This window comes from Pimephales promelas, chromosome 7, assembly GCF_988280905.1.
Source record: "Pimephales promelas chromosome 7, fPimPro1.hap1.1, whole genome shotgun sequence".
Taxonomy (NCBI): domain Eukaryota; kingdom Metazoa; phylum Chordata; class Actinopteri; order Cypriniformes; family Leuciscidae; genus Pimephales; species Pimephales promelas.
The window spans coordinates 35422794-35435618 of record NC_142775.1 but is presented as its reverse complement, the minus strand read 5'-3'; the positions used below and the strand labels follow the sequence as shown (position 1 = coordinate 35435618).

General features: G+C 39.3%; 1 long non-coding RNA gene across 1 annotated transcript; it reads left to right on the top strand.

Annotated features, from left to right (window-relative positions):
- The first annotated feature begins 3096 nt into the window (after positions 1 to 3096).
- Positions 3097 to 4974, top strand: LOC148978387 (uncharacterized). The gene is made up of 3 exons (XR_016169340.1): positions 3097 to 3581; positions 4118 to 4140; positions 4881 to 4974. It is a non-coding gene; the product is annotated as an uncharacterized LOC148978387 (long non-coding RNA).
- The last annotated feature ends 7851 nt before the right edge of the window (positions 4975 to 12825 follow it).

Here is a 12825-nt window from a genome sequence, read left to right as displayed (position 1 = left end):
GGCAAGTTTATTAAAGGTAATATCCAGCAAGATATATCAGCAACCTTAAAAGACATTATTTTTGGATACTTTGACTTTGATCCCGATAAAACAAAAGCCTGCTTTTGTTACCAATTTAATTTATTTTATTGGGAAATTCTATATCCATAAATGTAAATTCTCCAACAACAAACCAATTTTTATAGTTTTTTTTTTGAAAGAGTTTGAAATGTACCATCTCATCCTCAGCAAATAAGAAAGCAATAAAAACACTTTTATTTTGTAATGACTTCAATTTGGTTAGACCTACTCTAAATTTTGTGTAGAATATATTGCCCTCTTGACCCTCATTTTATTTATTTATTTATTTATTTATTTTTCTCTTTCTTTCCTCTTCTTTTTTGTTTTAGATAGCTGTGTTAAGATGACTCTGTGCATATTGTTGTCATTTTTGTCCATATATGTTTGTAATTTTGTAACAGAATTGTATGCTATGATTGTCATCTTTGTTTGTTTGTAAGCATAATAAAAAAAGACCATTAAAAAAAATTAAAAAGTAGCAGAGCCAAGACAAATCTGAATCACTTAATTCCTCAAAAATGTTTCAAAATATTGTTAAAAACTATAAAAGTATACCAATGTTTTGAAATGCCCATATATTTTCGTGTTTTTCATGACTGTGACCTGCGGGAATCCCGCACTCCCCTACACATGAAAAAGAAAACAATAATCATCATCATATGCTCATTTCAATTCCTGGCTGCCCTCAGTGTTAAGCCAGACAACAATTCGCTTGCTCATATAGTTTGCATCCATGTTACTTTTGTTTCAAATATGTGGCCACAGACTCTTTCTGCAAGACTAAAAGAAAGAAGCATCCTCTACAGAAGCCAAAAGACCATAATTGCTCATGACCACAACCCTCAAGGCCTGGGAAAAGGTCACTCACGTCTATTGTGGTAAAACTTTCAGTTAACTTGGTGAGAAGGAGTTGAATAAGACAAACTACAAGCATGACAAAATGAGCTGCTGTTTCGTACAGCATTAGATCACTGCAGGAGAAATCAAGAGTGGAAGATCAAGTCATTACACAGAAGCAAGCAAATCAAGGCCACGTTTTGGCCACCGCTTATGCCATCTGAGACAAATTTAAGGTTGTAAAAGTTATTTTGAATTGCTCAGTGTGACACGCTCAAAGATTAATTGTGACTATAGCCTCTAACTGAGTTATGACAGTGTCTTTGGTCATTGTCTTGCAGGATAACTTTTGCTACAACATCCATCTATTAAATAACAAACAGAAGCAAAACTATTATTGACATACACACAGTAAAAATTACATGATCAATAAGATCTAACAACATATGTTTTTACATCGCTTTAAATCATCAAACTGAGCTAAGCAGTTTTCAACTTTTTTTTATGTTATACGAGATTCAACTAATTTTGAAGTCAGTTTAATGTCATTTAAGTTGAAACGACTTAAGCATACAAGGTGAAAAATTACAAGTTGTTTATTTACTCACCCCCATGTCATCCAAGATGTCCATGTCTTTCTTTCTTCAGTCGAAAAGAAATTAAGGTTTTTGATGAAAACATTCCAGGATTTTTCTCCATATAATGGACTTCAATGGGAACCAAACGGTTCAAGGTCCAAAAGACACTTTCAGTGCAGCTCAAAGGGCTTTAAACGATTCCAGACAATGAATAAACAAACAGAAAAATGTAAGTTTTATAAGCTCAAACGCTCTGTAGTGGCTTCCTTTCGAAAGTATATTTGACGCTACATCTGTTTTAACAAGACTTGAGCTTTATTGTAACAAAAAGGTGAAAACTTGAAGACAAAACTCCAAATGCTCCAAAACAAACAGTGTTGTGTATTGTAGGTCAAAAAAACTGTCTCCCTTTGCCCTTGCCACATCACTTCCTGTTTAAGATGGCTACCTTCAGGAGTCCCTAAAAAGGGGTTCAATTCCTTCCCCTACCACAGGGGGGAGTGCAGACAGTAGTTACATACGTTAGTAATAGCCTCATGGCACGCTCGCCTTGCTCTGTTCTGTGATGCGCCTTTGTGACTGTCCTGTTCGAACTCGTTCATCAAAATGAACGAATCTTTTTACGAGTCATTTGGTTTAAGAGAGTCACGAACTTGCATCACAGAATAAAGCAAGGCGATCATTTGAGCATATAAAACTTTTTTTTTGTTTTTGTTTTTGTTTTTAAAAGACCAATCTTTTCCCTTGATAAGACCCCTATTCATCGTCTAGAATCGTGTAAAGCCCTTTGAACAGTTTGCACTGAATATGTTTTTGGACCTTGAACTGTTTGGTTCCCACTGAAGTCCATTATATGGAGAAAAATCCTGGAATGTTTGCATCAAAAACCTTAATTTCTTTTCGTCTGAAGAAAGAAAGACATGGACATCTTGGATGACATGGGGGTTAGTAAATTATCAGCAAAAGATAAAAAAAGTGAACTACTCCTTTAAGGCAGCAACCTTTTTTTTATATGTGTGGGAAAGAAATAGACGGAGAATGTTTCCTTCAAAATGTTGATACTAACTGCTTACTTAATTATAGCAATTCTAGTGGGACTTTCACACTGTACAAACAAATTCACCTCCATGTTTGCTCTAAAGAATGTAGAATTATTTTTTTTACCAAGCATGATAGACTCCAGACACTGTAAATATTAGCATGAGTTTGTGCTGTAATATTTCAATTTTGCATGTCAAAGCCCAGTCGCTGCTGTCATGAACATCCGATATCATACAGTCTGATATAAAAGTTAATGTTGCACAATCTGACTTGGCTGTTATACTCAGTATCTCACTGGGGCCATTTTGAACATTTTGACAAGTAACAGTTGTAAAAGACCCAGTGCACACCCAGCGCTAGATGACAGCCATTTTTCCCCCTTTTAAATCATAAGCAGACTGTCAGTGGTGAAAACATCACAAACTTATTACAGGGTTTATGGTTTTCTGTTCATGTACTACACAGACCTTCACACATGATCAGGCCTTCTGCTCTGAGACTCACAATGTGTTGTGCTGAAGGTGTTTCTCTTCCTGTGTTTCAATCGTAGCCAACACTGTCAGCCTGTAATCCTACCACACAAAAAGATCAATTAAAAGGGAAGAAAAAACAGAAAGCAGTAGATTATGAGAAACAGATTGCTAAAGGTAAACATGCATCAAAAAGAATGAGTCATTGGACATGATGGTTCAAATTGGTCCACATTGCAGCTTATTCTGGCCAAGAACCGCCTACTTAATCAGGTCTGATTGACATAGAGCAACCAACCATATAATGTTCTGTTTAGAGGTGGTTTGATCAGAAATAGTTGATAGCACAATAACAGAACATCTCAAAATCTTCAAATAATTGCAAAGCAGTGTTGGTTTTTGATTCGTTATACAGTAAACATTGAACCGATCGTCAACTTTCACTCATTTGCATTTGCCTAAAGGGCACAGGTTAAACTCAAGAATGAATCCAAGAACTTTCTGTACATCTGTGGGTGATTTTGCGTGGCAGCAGGCCGAAGAGTTTACGTTTTTGCCAAAAACCTGCATGAGTTTCAGAGAAGATACAGTAGAGGTGAGCTTGTGTGTCGACATGAGATGTTGTGTTAATGCTAATCCTCTGCTGGCTGTAAACTCATCGGTCTCATGGCAACAGTGCGTTTTTCCACTGCACAACAAGCTCTGCTGACTGAAATGGGAATTATGTGGGTAACCTACTTTAATGGTGACATTTATGTGAAGTCTATAATAATTCAATTTCAAGAAAATGGAAGGAAAACAAACTCTTCAAAAGAAACCGCAAGAGCAAAGAATGCTGCCGAAATGTCACTTTAGAATTATTTGCAGTCACATTATGTCAGAAGTGACGGCTTACGTGGACACAATAGAAAGAAAACCAACAACAAAGGGATAATATTGCACTTTACAACCTTAAAGAAATGCCTTTGAGACACGAAATCTTTATTTCAGGGAGAGATTGCATTCAGAATAACACCAGCAGCTGAAGTGTGTATTTAGACCACCAGCAAGCAACAAAAATAATTGGCTTCTATTCTCATGATTTCTTCATATAATTTTATTCTGTATTATGATTTTTTTTTGTCTGTGCAGATTGCATCGGCATTCGCCGGGAGGTCAGTAAGTCATTCATTCATTTAACCGATTTGTTCAAAATAAATAAACTGCCTATATTCATGAGTGAGTAATTGACTCACTAATTCAACCGATTTGTTAAAAAAAATGTAATTGAACTGCGTCCAAAATTGCATACTTCCCTTATATGTAGTATAATCACTCATCTTACATCAGGTACCACAGAGCCCGCCAAAAAGCTTGCCTGTAACAAGATGGCCGGCGGTGATGACAATAGAGACTCCGCCTTAAGATATCTAGCCTTTTAAATGGAAATCTATGATTCACACTACATAGAACATATTTTTTTGCGTTCGAAATTATTAAAACTAAGCAACGCATTCTCATCCCAAGGCGTCATATACGATGCTTTTGCCAAAGTGTAGACATCCAACGCACATGGCACCCTTTAGCATCAATATAACATGCACAGAGTATGGGTAGGGTTAGGGTTAGGGTTAGACCACTAGGAGGCGCCTTCTGGCCCATACATTATATATCTGCGTCTCATATTGACGCTAAAGGGTGCCATGTGCGTTGGATGTCTGCGCTTTGGCAAAAGTGTTGTATATGACGCCTTGGGATGAGAACGGGCTGAAATAAGTACCCATACTCAAGATTACAATTGAGTATGATAACAGACACACACATCGATTCATTCAGAAGCAAAACATAATTTTTGTTGGGTCCAGATAATTGTTGTTGAAGATCAGAACTACTCACTTCTATTGTGTCTCAGCAGGGTTAAAGAAAGTCTTTGACACTCTTGAGGGAGCCAAAGGGAAAGGACTTGGCATCACACCGGCAGAACGTGGAGCAACACCGCTTGGCAAGGCACTGCTCTTTCGGGGGCAATGAAAAATAATTTCCTCCTGAAAAGCAGCAAGAGGGAAGACTTCTTGGACTGGACACGAAGAATATGAGCCATGCCGAAAGAATGCGCGCATGACTGTGACCGCCAGACTTAAATGTCAAAGACAGACGGCTAAACTGCACATGCATGCCATGAAATGTTTACTCAACCTTGATAACCATATAAAGAATTCCTGTCCACCAGCCTGAGCCAGTCAGTGCACCTCACTGTCTCTCAGCCTGAAACACAGGACATATATTAAAAAACGAAAAAATATACCATAACAATATTACACCGAACAATATTGTGGTGTCTAGCTCTGTGTGGACTCTTTAAGGTGTCTAGTGTTTTATCATTGTTTTCGTTCTAATATTCTCGTCTGGATTGTCCTGTACTGACTTTGGTTGAATGTTGAATGTGTAAATATAGTCTATTTAGGTTCATTACAGCAAACATGTTATTATTATTTCATTTCATTTTCATTCAAGACATATTTTCTTTGGACCTCTCAAAATTAAAATCATTTCAAAAACAAACATAACGATCAGTTTAATCATTACAGGAGTAGGTGAGAGAGGCCTGTCCTATCAATTTGCAGACTTAAAGGGCCAGTTCACCCCAAAATAAAATAAAAAGTCAAATTTACCTAACCTGATGTTGTTCCAAATGACCTTTCTTCTCCTGTAGAACACAAAAGAATTTATTTTGTAAAATGTGACCCTGGATCACAAAACCAGGCATGAGTATATTTGTGGCAATAGCCAACAATACATTGTATGTGTCAAAATTATCGATTTTTCTTTTATTTCAAAAATCTTTAGGATATTAAGTAAAGATCGTGTTCCATTAAGATATTTTGTACATTTCTACCGTAAATACTGTATATAAAACCTTTATTTTTTGTGAGTGAATGCAGCACAATCACAAACATAAATGGTAACACAGTCTCATCCCAAAAAGTCATACAACTGACGTCTTGGAGCGTATTTTGACCATACGTCAATATCCGCCTTTTTAGGGCCCCCTTAAACGTCGGTAGATGGCGATCCCGGGCCGTCATACAACTGACGCTTTACCTTTAACGTCAGTTAGGTGACGGGTTAGGTTTAGGTCTGGGGTAGAGTTAGGATCCCATAACCTAATCTACCGACGTTTAAGGGGGCCCTAAAAAGGCGAATATTGACGTATGGTCAAAAGACGTCCCAAAACGTCAGTTATATGACGTCTTGGGATGAGACCGGGTTGTAAATGGACAACTTTAATGGCGATTTTCTCAATGTTTTGATTTTTTTGCACCCTTTTTCAAATAGTTCTGAGCCACAAACGTACTTTATGTTGTTGGGTTTTTTTTTTCCTCAATAAAATTAAAGTTTTGGAAGCTTGTTTCCATCATGGAATAAAAAATAAAAATCAGCGTCATTGCAACTTTTTTTCACAACTGAAAGTTTATATGATGGGAGAAAAAAAGTCAAAATTGTTAGATATAGACTTGAATTGGGAGGAAAAAGTTTGCACAATTAAAACTTTTAAATTTGACTGAAATAAGCTTCCATAGCAAGTCAAGTGCTGCTAGGAAAAACCTCCACACATATGCTTTTTTTATAGTGTCTTTATTCTTTGTCTGGTCTTAAATGTGAACGTTAACGGTTAACTTTAAAGTCTATGTTAACAGTGTCTTGGTTTTGAGCCTGGGGTCTTGTGCATTGTGCTATATCATCCTCTTGTTCAGCAATTGTTTTGTAATTTAAACCACTGCACTTGGGTTCTCAATCTCTGTGTCGGAGCATTACGTTACAATCATGTCATCTGCCATTATTAAGTCAGAGTTGGATCAAAGTCTTTGTATCTTGTCAAGACTAAAAGTTCTTGATGTGAACCATAGGTTCAGCTGCAATCAGCCAGTCAGGGGGAAAGAAAGCACACATTTATGACAAACATACACACACACTCCACCTGAAATTGTCATTTGAGAGTCTTCTGGGAGCTTGGCTGCCCTCATCCACATACAGAAGAATATTAAAAGCATTGACCTCTGTCTGCCCTCCGTTCTCCTAAACCTTTCCCAAACGCTTCTCTCTCATGTCCTAGGCTGCTTTTGAGGGCCGAATTTCTAACCTAAATGATCTTGTATGGAAATACGTCTGTCTGAAGTAGCGGACATGTCTGTGATGGTAAGTGGCTTTGACAGAGCAGATTCGAATGCCTGGTAGAGTCTCCAAGTTTGCCTGCAGTTAAATCAGACGGACTCTTTAACACCGGAAAATCACGGGGAAGATATTTCACAGTATTTGATAAAAGACTCATCCGTGCTCACTAGATGGACGGTGGTGTTTCACCAAAGCATGACTTTGGCAAAATCCACAGCAACTTTGCAGTTGTTTTTCAAAGAAAATGGGACAGCAGATTGCTGGAAATACGCAATGACCTTTTCGAACCGAATACGAGGTTTGATGCAACAAGGCCCTACAAACCAATGCTCTTGCTCAGAGCCTCTATATCTACGCAACATTCCCAGACGCTCAAAGCCCGTATAATGTCACGGACTTCAAAAGCGACATGAAAGGTGTAGATATCTTCTCAACTACAGTCCTTGCCAGGCAAGAAGGAAAACGGGGCAATCTGGTTCATATTATTTGATAAGCATCCCATTTTCAGAGGTATTTTAATAGCTGAGAACTATTTCGTTTCAAGGCTGGGACGTTAACTCCATACGGCCGACAAGGGGGCCCGGCACGGCACAGTTAGCAGGGGTCACTCTATCTTTTATTATGTAACGACACCAGTCAGCGGGAAATCTGGTTGACGCTTTATACCACTGCGATGGCCATGGGAAGATTTTCCCCCTTGATCTGCTGTTGTTCATTACATCGTCTTCTTCCAGCACTCCATATGGGGGTCAGTGACAAATCAGAAAAGACGAAAAGGAGAATTCGTTTCATAAAAACGTAGTAGAAAACGCATGCATTTATGTTTTGTTTAAAACAAATGTAAAAACAGAATATACTTATTTAACTTTTGAAAAATTAGAACCTTGCCATGGCATTAAAGAACTTTTGCTGATAATTTACTCACCCCCATGTCATCCAAGATGTCCACGTCTTTTTTTCTTCATTCAAAAAGAAATTAAGGTTTTTGATGAAAACATTCCAGGATTTTTCTCCATATAATGGACTTCAATGGGAACCAAACGGTTCAAGGTCCAAATGAGAGTTTCAGTGCGGCTTCAAAGGGCTTTAAACGACACCAGACGATGAATAAGGGTCTTATTTAGAGAACGATCGGGCATTTCAAAAAATAATTTTGCCAAATAAAAAAGTTTAAGTTTTATAAGCACAAATGCTCGCTTTGCTCTGTTCTGTGAATTTCGTTCGTGACTCTCCTGTTCGAACTCGTTCGTCAAAATGAACGAATCTTTTTTCGAGTCATTTCGTTCAAATGACATCCTGGATGACATGGGGGTGAGTAAATTATCAACAAAAGTTTTTCTTAAAGTGAACCACTCCTTTAAATGGGCTGGTGATGTCATATCCTGCGTTATTTCTGGTATTCTTGACAAATTACAACAAATTTCCTGCATGCGCACATACGCGCGTGAAAAAATGCTAAATAATTTATTTCCAAATAGAATTCCAAATATATTATTTCCAAATGGATGTCACTTACATGCAATGTGGTCAAGTCATAGTGAGGTCATGCGAGAACAAACTTCTGTAGCATACAGCTAACTAACATAATTAAATACATATTGTTTCAATTTAAATGCCTATATTGGTACACCATTTAAAACAGGAGTATTTATATAGTCATCATGACTTTTGCATAAACATACACGCCAATTTCAAGTCAAGTGGCATGTTATCTATAGCCTACGCATTTTTAGCTATCAGCGTGTATGTCGACGTCGTTAAATGTCCGAGTGAATCCGCGTGTATGTACACGCCATTAAATGTCCGAGAGAAACTAAGCAAAATGTAGATCTACATCTGGGGAGTGATATTTTTTTCCTAGGATGGTAGGGGAAGACTGACAAATGCTATTAACCCCAGTGACAGGTAGGTTTAGAGACGGGGTTGGGGTAGGTCATATATTTATATATACAGTAATGTAACGGCGTTCATAAACACGCTGAAAAGCGATTATGCGTGTTGATAGCACGCCAAAAATGGAAATACGAATTGGCGTGTCATACATACGCCATTTCATGAGATCAGTCTGATATAGTGAACAGAAAGTAGTGTAAAAAAAATGCTTCTTTTCTAAACCTCTGCACTCTGCCTGTTGGGTAAGTGGAGGATCCTTCACATTGTGGTGGCAGTGATCAAAATATATTAGCGTCAACCACACCACAATGACAATGGACCATCTTCATTACCAGCCCATTCTTACCATGAAACACTGGCTTTTCTCATCCACTTTGATGCACAAGGCTCCTTTCAGTAAGTTATGTACTCTCACAACAGGTCAGAGGAACAGCATACAGTGCTGTTGTGCTCAGGGACAAACCACAAACCAAACACTAGTTTTATTTTGTGCACCAAATCATAAGTCTTTGCATCATTTACCGACATCAGAGTTTGTTTGGCGGATGAGTTATCGACTTACCCCACGGGTATGTCCTTTGTGGTAATTACAAAGACTTTGTGTGTGGAAACTGTCACACAGTGACTCTTTTGTGTGTAGGCAGGAATCGAGAGCTTGGGAAATAAACTTGTGTCAATTCTACGTCAAACAATCTGCCGAGTTTACAATACGACAACTCTGGAATATGTATTGCCCATTACGGTAATGTGTTTTTGTTGGGTTTTTCGGAGGGTTCGAAGATTCATTGTCTTACTTGGGGAAAGTCAGTCATTGTGCGGTTTGTGAAAAAAACCCTCAATGTCTTTGATCCTGTGTAAAATAAATCCGAACCTAGCCGTGGATTTTCACTCACAACATTATTTGTCTCCCTTTAAAAAACGATCTGTTGCGAAACTCTGTCAATCGAGTGTGAAACGACAGCGTTTGCAAATTACGAGCACAGACGCATCACTCTGCAAGTATGCACTGCGTGCGAAGTGTAGCTCCGGTCCAGATTTACCCAGAATCCTCTAACTACGCGTGGCGGATGTCTGTGTGATGGAAAAGCCCTCACCCTTCAGTAGGATAATGCCTGTCTACTCAGCTGTGAGGCTAAATGAAGCAGGTTATGTCAGTCCCTCGCGCTCTTTTGCAGCTGTGTTGAGGGATATCTTCACAATGGTCACCAAATGTTCCTGCCCAGGCAGCGACGCCTTGAGAGCATTACCGACTTCCTGGTGGCCTGCGCTTTATAATGGTTTATACGTCCGTGCCAACATCTGTTTTCGAGACCCCCATCTATGCATACATAAACACACACATACGTATTTCCCCAAAGGCTTGATAACAGCGAGTTATGAAAACGGCCCCATGCGCACTCGCTCAGAGTGGAGGCGCGAGTCGAGCCCTGCCAACAGTGTCCGCTCCATCAATCCGGCGCAGGCACGCGTTTGCCAGTGATCCGTTCCATGAGATATGTAGTCGGGATGTGGGATTTCTTTTCATATTTTTTTTTTCCCCTTTTTTATGAAAGGCTCTTTACCCAGAAGGAATGGATTTGCAGGCCCGCTTTGATCCCTCCTTTATGATTCTTTTATTTGTTTTAGCCACATCCCCTCTCTAAGCCGCACTTGGTGAAATGTGCTTTGAATTAGGAGTTGGGGGAAGCAGGGCGTGCAGGATTCCCACTCCGCCGCAGGAGGCAATGTGGTGGGCCGGGGTGCAACTGATCACCACGCTACACTGGTAAACCATATATATACTGTGTATATGAGGGCAATCGTGGCCTAATGTTTAGAAAGTGACACTGGTAAGCCAAAGTTTCAGGGTTCGAGTCTCAACACTGGCAGGAGGCGCTACTGCCCACTGCTTCGGGTGGCTTCCAATGTGTGTGTGTTCATTAAACACTATATGTGTGCATTAACTTGGATGGGTTCAATTCAGATGACAAATTCCCAGTATGGGCAACCATACTTGGCCTTCACATGTCACTTTCACCTATATATACTGTACACAGTTGTAGTGTGTGAGTAGGATATATTACCCAGATAGTAAACTGACATTGAATCAACGTGGAAACGACGTCTCTCATGACATTGAAACAACGTTGATTTTGCTCATCGAATTAACGTTGAACCAACGTCAGACGCGGCATTCTTCAAAGCTAAATGAAAATCGAAAATTGGTTTGCTTTCATAACGTTGAAACAACGCGTTGATTTCAAGTTGATTTTCCGTTAGTTTTGAAAGAATGACGCGTCTGACGTTGGTTCAACCTGGGTAGTTTACATTTCCAAACATTCATTTCGCCATTAATTGTAATAATCCAGGGAGATTTTTATAAAAACAAGGAGTCTGACAATAGCCGCTATGATCCACACAGAGATCTGATCTAAGGTCTGTCTGGGATTAGATGAACTGAGACAGACTATATCCAGAAGAACTACAGTAACGTCTCCAAGAAACCTTCATGCAAAGCTGGTGTATGTGTACCTAGGACAAAAGCTGTTTTAAGTGTAAAGGGTGGTCACACCAAATATTGATTTGATTTAGTTAACAGAAGGTAATTGATAAATAAAATCTATTTATGACTCTTTTTTTAAAGCATTCTCACTTTACAGCATTTTTTACACAAGTGCCTAAAACTTTTCAATGTACTGTAGCTTTGCAGGAAGGTTTCTTCAAGCGTCTTGGAGATGTTGCCACAGTTCTTCTGGATTTAGTCTGTCTCAGTTTCTTCAGTAATCACAGATGGACTCATGATGATTAGATCAGATCTCCATGTGGTGCATATATATATATATATACCTAAAGGGATTATTAGGAACACCATACACACATCCAGGGCACGAAGCTCCCGTTCCACCATTTCCCAAAGATACTCTATTGGGTTGAGATCTGATGACTGTGGGGCCATTTTAGTACAGTGAACTCATTGTCATGTTTAAGAAACCATTTGAAATAATTCGAGCTTTATGACATGGTGCATTATCATGCTGGAAGTAGCCATCAGAGGATGGGTACATGGTGCTCATAAAGCGATGGACATGTTCAGAAACAATGCTCAGGTAGGCCGTGGCATTTAAACGATGCCCAATTGGCACTAAGGAGCCTAAAGTGTGCCAAGAAAACATCCCCCACACCATTACACCACCACCACCAGCCTGCACAGTGGTAACAAGGCATGATGGATCCATGTTTACACCAAATTCTGACTCTACCATCTGAATATCTCAACAGAAATCGAGACTCATCAGACCAGGCAACATTTTTCCAGTCTTCGACTGTCCAATTTTGGTGAGCTCTTGCAAATTGTAGCCTCTTTTTCCTATTTGTAGTGGAGAACACGTTTCAGGTTGGTTGTGAGTGAAGGAGCACTTGAGCCATACCGCTAGATCTGTAGGCGTACATAATAGCAAAAGGTTGGTAAACACTTCATTAAAAAAAACCCTTCATGCCCCTGTTTGACACGTGTGTGATCGGTCCCATCTTAGGAAGTGGTTTGCCATCACAGAGAGCAGCGTGTATGCCTTTGCATATGTGAAAATTGCCCTGTAAACAAAATCATTTCTCAGCGGAAGTGAGCCTCTGGTGGATACTGTACAGACTAAAGAAGTAAATAAACAAATTGCATGTATACACAGACCGAGAAAATAAACCTTGTAGAAGAAACACACCATGCACAACATCTGCCCTTTGTCTCCGGCTGGCGTCCAGACCGTTGGAGAAGGGTAAATGTGAGCATGTTGAGTCTGGGAGGGAGCCAAAGCCTCGAT